At 50.0% G+C, this 7,781-nt stretch overlaps 1 long non-coding RNA gene across 1 annotated transcript; it reads right to left on the bottom strand.

The window, feature by feature from the left end:
• Positions 1-222: 222 nt before the first annotated feature.
• Positions 223-6,777, bottom strand: LOC134729027 (uncharacterized). Its single transcript, XR_010109858.1, has 3 exons — positions 5,359-6,777; positions 1,505-1,661; positions 223-1,399 (listed from the first exon to the last, which is right to left on the bottom strand). It is a non-coding gene; the product is annotated as an uncharacterized LOC134729027 (long non-coding RNA).
• Between the last annotated feature and the right edge of the window lie 1,004 nt (positions 6,778-7,781).

Raw genomic sequence — 7,781 nt, 5'->3', positions numbered from 1 at the left:
TGCCCCCAAACATCAGAACTCGGGGTTCTCAGGCCTTTGGACTCCGGGACGTACACCAGCAACTTCCCTGGTTCTCCAGCTTGTAGATGGCAGCAGGACTTCTCATCCTCCATAATCACATGAGCCAAGTCACATGAAAAATCCCTGCTCATCCCTCTCTCTGTGTACATCCTATTGGTTCTGTTTCTATGGAGAACTCTAATACAACTGGCACAGACTAGCTGCTCAACAAGTGTTTTATTTCTGAATGACTGAGATGTTTGAGCAGCTTCCAAGCTTACATACCTGTGTTTCCATTAAAGCCATTGTTTAGGAGGCCGATGGCAACAAAAGGTTGAAACATGGCAAAATCAGGGGCAGTTGATTTGAGTTATACCATGATGTGTTTACATTTGTACTGTGATAGGGATTTATTGCAAGGAGTTAGGAATGCTGGCCTCTAAAAGCTGGAAAAGTGTATTTTGTTGGGGAGGCCTGGGAGCCCCCATCTCACACACAGGAGGGAAGACACAAGGGGAAGCACTCGTGATGATGAACGAGATGTTGTTCCTGCCAGACGCAGGTCCTTGCCGTGTGTGTGCATAACCTCATTTCATTCGATAGCAACTCAGGAGGAGGAAATCATTATTAACTGTATTCTTTTATGTACAGAAGCTGAGGTTTGAAAGTGAAAATGACACAGCTGTTCATGGTCTTGCTGGCATTGGAGCCAGGAGAGAAAAATCCCTTGGTAAAATCTCCCAGCTGAATGGGGAAATGGGAATATATCCCGCATGGCCCAAAGAGACAATGGCTGGAAGTGGTCACAGTCCTCGAGGGGGAGCTGTGTGGTGGCCAGGCTGTGGTCCTGAAGACACAGCGGCGTGGGAGGCTGAGGGTCACTGGGGATGCTGGCTGGAATGTTTCTGTTAATAGCTGGAGCTCCAGAGCCTGTACTGGAAGAGGGATGGGGGCCTGGTCCTGGGAGGGTTTGTAAACCGGCATAAGCACATGTCAGGGTGGAGCTCTGACGTCAGGACCCTGGCATGACTACAATAGACATCACACAAATGGGGCAAGAGGACCAAGCCTCCCCACGGTACAGCTGCTCAACTGTGTCGGGGGAGCTGTGGTGAAACACAGGACTCACTTAGAAAGATCCAGAGAGAGAATCCACCCACAGAAAACCTGGAGAGCATTTTGAAACTTCCTACAGGAAATCCAGGAGAAAAGGAGTCCTATTCAGTGATGGGAGGGGGTGCAGGTCAGGGGCCGCATCGGAAGGCAGTCGTCTGAAGGGATGCACGGATTCACGACGGAGGTGCTGAGGCAGCCACAGGAGGTGGTGAGTGGGGACCATGGGGATTGGGTGGGGAATCTAGAGCTGGGACACTCTGGTTTTGATGGAAGGAGCATCGCCCTAGGAGGCAAAGACACAGATTCGAGTCCAGGCCTGGAGCAACCTTCAATCACCCTTAAGCCCTCTGAGTTTCTGCGTCTGTGAAATAAGCATAACGATTCCCACCTCACAGGGGCAGGGGCAGGGGCAGGACACTGTGAGATTGTAAGGGTCGGTGTCCCTCTTCGCATGGAGTCAGCAGCCGGCTGGGCTGAGGGAGGTGTTTCTGTCCTTAGGTGTCGCAGGCTGGCTCTCGTGTGTCCTTCCTTCCAATTCTCCCCACCTGCATCCACACAGAGAATACACTACCTCTATAAAACGCTTGCAAGGGGCCACTGTTCTCAGCATTTCACCTGTCAACCTCATTTAAGCCTTAAACAGCCTATGATGAGGTTCTGATAGTGTCTCCCTTGGCCCACTGGAAGGCCCAGTGCTGAAGGACGACTGGGGACCCCCGTTCTTGGGATGGTCAAAGGCTTTCACCTGGACAGGGAGGACCCCCTCCTCTCCCTGGGCCTTCTGCTGCCCTGAGCCCCTACTGCTCTCTGCCACGGACTCGGGAGGGAGCATGAGCTGCATCCAACAGGCCACAGCAGGTCCCGGCCTCTCAGCACCCAAGACCAGACAGAGGCAGTGCCTCGGCTGCAGTAAAGGCCTAGCGAGCCAGGTGGGCATGGGGCACACGTTCCTACTCTGGCATTAGAGGTCATTCCACTGCTTGTCTTTACCATTCTACCCAGTGTCCTGCGAGGACTTGGTCCTCAGGTGGGTCACAAGTCTCCAGTCCATTAATTAACTGGTCGGAAGTGAGTCCCGGTCCATCCCTGTGAGGAGCAGGGGGACTGGCACCTCATTTCCTAGTGGACTCATGGCCCTACACAATGACATGCCTGGCCTTCCTGGACTCATGCACTCACTCCAGAAGGACATTTGCTTTGAGCTCGCCTGGTGGATGGGGTGCCCCTGAACATCTAACCATCTGTTGACATTTCCACCATCAGAAAGTTCCTCTAGGCAGCGCCCAGCTAGTGTTCCAAAGAGGTGCAGAATTTCTGAGAAATTATGTGGTCCACAGTCAACAGCTAACAACATTTATAGGACCTTATTAGCCGCCAGCTTGGAGAAGGCCAGTGTCCAGAATAAATCAAATCCTTCATAACTGTCAGACGGTGGTGATTCGGTCAAATCTCGATCAAAAGATGCTCTGGCCAAAGTCAACAGAGAGCAGAAGCAACTTGCTTTTGCTGGTCCCTCAGCAAGACCACACAGGGAGATTTGCAGGCAATAAACAATGTTGCCTAAAACTTTCCCGTGAGGTGGGAATTGTTTTCATCCAGATAAGAAGGTGCCGGCCCACGGGAGGTGTGGGTGGCCAAGCCAGGGATGGAGCCCTCACGTGGCCTCAAGAGATCAGCACCCAGGAGTCAGCTCTCTCCACGGCATGCCGAAACGGCTCCACGCCTCTGCTGGTGTTTTTATAGGAACCCCTTTTGTGTGTTTGCTTCCTAGCTCGGACTTGAGTCAAATGGTCTATTAATTAGGGTAGATTTAGTCACTCCTGACATCAGCTTGTGCGGTTCGAGCAGCCCAAGGGGAAGAGACAGGGCCTCCTTTATGCAGACCCCACAGTCTTCAGAGGACTGGACACAGCCCTGGCCCTGCTGCTGTCTGCCGTGCCTTTTGCTCCCTGGGTTTCATTCCTCGGTCTGTACCTTGAATATACGGCGATCCGTTAGTACATTTTGCTCTCATGCATTATACCAAAGGAAAAGAGAAGATAGTAGTTTAAAGCTCCCAACATTTTTCATGTTCTGAGCCTTTAGGTCTCCCATATGGTAGAGAATCAACAAATATCAGAGGACCCCAAACCTGGCCCGAGATGAAACAGCTTTGAGGCTTCCAGGGATCCCTCAGAAGGCTGCACCCAGGCCGGCCACACATGAAAACGTGAAGGCTCTTTTCCTCTCTGTTCACTGTGGTTTTATCAGACAGAGCTCTAAGCCGGTTTATTCAATGACATGGAGTGATTCTCTCCTGTCTCTGCTTATCCAGTGTGTGACAAGAGTTGAGAAGTGGGGAGACACAGGGGGCACATTGAATGCAGGTGGTCTCACCCACCTCACTCAGGATGCACATCTTGCCTGGCTAGGCTTGGCCTCCTCTGCACTGTGTGCCCCTCTAAATGAAGCATGGCCCTTCTTCCCCCACCTCATTGGTGGTTCTCTGCCCCCATGAGCTCAGCCAGCTGCTTCCCTGGCACATGCAGGTCCTAGCCTGGAGGAGATGGAGCAACAAGGCCAAGTGGGGACGAACACTGGCCTGGCTTTCAGGTCCACCTTTGCCTCACGCAGATGCTTCTCTACCCTTTATGGTTGAGATCCTGGAGCAGGGGATCACCTAGTCGTAAGGACCATAAAGTGGAGAAGGAGCAGGGAGAGGTTAGGACCATTGCTGCAAGTTCCTGGTGTCCCTGACAGTGAGAGAGGCAGGACACTCGCCTGGGCTGGGCCTGAGGATGCTGCTTTCTCCTCTGCATGCCTGGGGTGCAACGAGGGTCATGGGACCCAGGAACGTCTCTGCAACTCTATCTGTAAACATCCAGCAGCTAATTGTGACCTGGAAGTCATTCGGAACTCAGCACAGAGGCCTTCAGAAGTCCCTGCCTTCAGATAAGGGCAGGTGCTTACTCTCCCAGTGGCTAGCACTGTTAAAACAGACTTTTTTTTTCTATAGCCAACATCATAACAAATGATGAAATACTCAATAACTCCCCCTAAAATGGGGAGAAAGGGAAGGGTTTCTGTTTTTGTTTTCATCTCTTCTAGTGAGCATTGGGCTGGGAGGTTCCAGCCAGTGCAAAGAGATGAGGAAAAGAAAAGTATAAATATTGGAAAGAAATAAGTAAAACTATCCTCATTTACAGGTGAAATGAGGTAGCAAATCCTAAGGGATCCACAAAAAATCAACTTGAACCAATAAGTGAATTCTGCAACACCACAGGACACCAAGTCAATATGTAAAGATCAGTTGTATTTCTATATAGTACTGATGACTAATTTAAAACATCACAGGACACCAGGTCAACATATAAAGATAGGTTGTATTTCTATATACTGCTGATGACTAATTTAAAATGAAGTAAAAAATACTATCTATAATAGTAAAATCAAATACTTAGGGATAAATTTCACAATATATGTGAAAAACTCTACACCAAAAATTATCTGAGAGATATATCTCTAAATATACCATGTCTAATTCTTCACAAATTGATCTAATCATTCAATGAAATCTCAGTTGGAGTCCCTGTGGACTTTTCCTCTAAATTAACAGGATGATTTAGAAGTTCATAGAGAAGTGAAGGTCTAAGGGCAGCCACAGCCATCTGGAAAGGAACGGCACCATCAGAAGAGTTGTCAAATCTTGCACCAGTAAGGCCATAAAGAAATAGCTCACTGGCATAGAGCAGAGAGTCCAGAAATAGGCTGACAGGCACCATCCCATGATTTTCAACAAGCAAACCAAAACCACAGGGGGAAACATGGTACTGAAATAACTGGATATCAGGCCAGGCGTAGTGGGGCTCATGCCTGTAGTCCCAGGACTTTGGGATGCCAAGGTGGGAGGGTTGCTTGGGCCCAGAAGTTTGAGACCAGTGTGGGCAACGTCATAAGACTCTGTGTCTCTACACAGAGATGTAGGCCAGGCACGGAGGTGCACACTGAGGCACGAGGATCCCTTGAGCCCAGGGGTTTTAGGCTGCAGTAAGCTGTGATCGCAGCTTGGGCGATAGAGTGAGATCCTGTCTCTAAAATATAAAATATATAAATAAATAAAACAAAACTGGATATCCACATGAAAAGAAAAAAGAATCTTGACTCCTCCTTCTCATACCTTCGAAACTGAGAGGTTAGGCAAGGGTTTCATAGAGAAGACACAAGCCATAAACTAGAAGATTGATAAACTAGAGTATAACTTACGAGGGAAACGAGAGTGACTTCATGCTGGAGAAACCTGGCCAGCACACTCTGCCAGGTAGCCGAGGTCAACATCAGCAGCGAGCCGGGCCGAGGCAGGACCCCTGATGTGGTGGGATGAGAAGCGCCTCACCTCTGCTCTTCCTCCAAGGAGCCTACAGCCGGAATCTGATCATGAAAAAAAGACTTCACACAAATCCCGGCAGACAGACACTCCCCTAAATGCCTGAGCCCAGCTTCTCAGAACTTTCAAGATCACAGAAAACAAGGAAGGTCTGAGAAACTGTCACAGCCCAGAGGACCCTAGGGAGACGTGACAAGCAAATGTCACACGGGATCCTGGATGGGATGCCGGCCCACAAAACGGCCACCCGAGAACAAACCAAATGAACTGTGGGCTTTAGTCAATGATTATGTAGCAACGTTTGTTCGCTAATTCTGACAAATGTACCATTATAATGTAAGGCATTAATAATAAGGAAACTGTGTGAAGTATATGGGAACCCGGCACTATCTTTATAACAATTCTGTAAACTCAAAATGGCTCTAAAATAAAAAAAACTTCATTTAAAAAAACCAGCCACAGGGGAAGGAGGGAGATTGATAAATTGGACCTCAAGAAAATGGAAGTCATTGGGTGAAAATACACACAACAGGGACACCTGATGAAAGACCTCCATGAAGAATGTGTAAGCAACTCTGGAAACCCAGCAATCAACAGACTACTGCCCAATTCTAAAAAATGGGCAAAGACTTGAGCAAACACTTTGGAAGATACACAAATAGCTGATGAGTTTGAGAAAAGCTGCTCAGCCTCGTAGTGATCAGGAAGTGCAACTGAAAATCTCAGTGGGACGTCCTGCACGCCCGCCAGGGTGCAGGCGGAAAGGCTGACAACACGACAGTGAGGCTTATGCCAAGCAACTGGCTCCTCATCGCCTCTGGGGAGAGCCTGGAATGTGGCCACCACTTAGGACCATGGCTTGGAAATATCTTAAATCCAACGTATTTCTACATGCTAGTGATGCTGCTCATCAAGGGGGTGAGCACTCATGGGCTGGGGATGCTACAGGGTCCTCAGTGCCTGCCCATTTCACAGGACAGGAGACTGAGGTCTAGAGGGAGGCAACAGCCAAGGACGCCCTGGATCCAACGCCTCACCCAAGCCACCACGGCTGCCTCCTCCTCTGGCCCCTCCATCTCCCCCACTCCTTCTTCTCCCCCTTGTCCCCCTTCTCCTTCTCCCACCCCTCCTACTCCTCTCCCTCCTCCTCCTCATCCATTGTCCTCCTTGTCCTCCTTATCCCCCTCCTTGTCATTCTCCTCTTCCTCCTAGTCCTCCTTCTCCTCCTCCTTCTCCCCCTCCTCATTCTCTTCCTTGTCCTCCTCATTCTCCTCCTTCTCCCCGACTCCTCCTCCTTCTCCCCGACTCCTCCTCCTTCTCCCCGACTCCTCCTCCTTCACCTCCTCCTTGTCCTCCTCCCTCTCCTCCTCCTCATCCTCCTCGTCTTCTTCTTCCTCCTCCTCATCCCCCTCCTCCTCTTCCTAATTCTCCTCCTCTGCCGCCTCCTTGTCCTCTCCCTCCTTTTTCCTCCTCCTCATCCCCCTCCTCCTCTTCCTAATTCTCCTCCTCTGCCTCCTCCTTGTCCTCTCCCTCCCCCTTGTCCTCCTCGTCTTCCTTTTCTTCCTCCTCTTCTGTCCCAGGGCTTTCAAACTCTGGCTCTCTAACGACATGGAAGAGTTAAAAGGAGGAACGCCGGCTCAGCCAAGCCCCAGAGACTCCTACTTGATATGGGCAGTTTAAAGCCACTTTCCCTTTAAATTTTTCTGTGACAACTCTTTTCATGGAGAATGAAAAGACTCTCGTTAAGTGTTGCCGTTCAGAAGTGTTGGCGGTCGTTGCTAACATGAGATCCAACAAGGTAAATGCCAGAAGCCATCTGCAAGGGGTAATATCTTATTCTGCTTTTGCATAAATGATGCTGCATCCCTTTATCTCTCTGCTGCCGGCCTTCAGTGCTGATGGCCTGTGCCACCCAATGACTGGTTAAATCAGCTTGAGGAAGAGCTCTTTTGAGGCTCTGTCCTGTTTAGCAGGGGAAACTTCAAAGTCCCAGCATCCTGGTCATGGAATGCTATGTTAACCCTTTCCAAAGTTTGAGACTGAGATGGGCAGACCATTTTAAAGACACACTGCATCCAGCCTCCCATGACAGAGCCTCATGGGAAGGGTGGTGAGCAGGGTCGTGGGGATATTCTATCCTGAGCCTTCCATGTTGGGGCTTCTCAGAGACAGGGGAGGACCACAGCCTCAGTGACTGGCCATTGGCCAAATACACTCATTAAAGTGCCCTCTTCTCCAGGGCTGGGGACCTGACTCTCTCAGTCTGTGGGGCCCAGCCCACCTGCTCCTCCCTAATGGCTCC

The sequence above is a fragment of the Pan paniscus genome, chromosome 15 (assembly GCF_029289425.2).
Source record: "Pan paniscus chromosome 15, NHGRI_mPanPan1-v2.0_pri, whole genome shotgun sequence".
In the NCBI taxonomy this organism is placed as follows: Eukaryota; Metazoa; Chordata; class Mammalia; order Primates; family Hominidae; genus Pan; species Pan paniscus.
The sequence above is the reverse complement of the archived record's forward strand: the minus strand, read 5'-3'. Positions and strand labels throughout refer to the sequence as shown.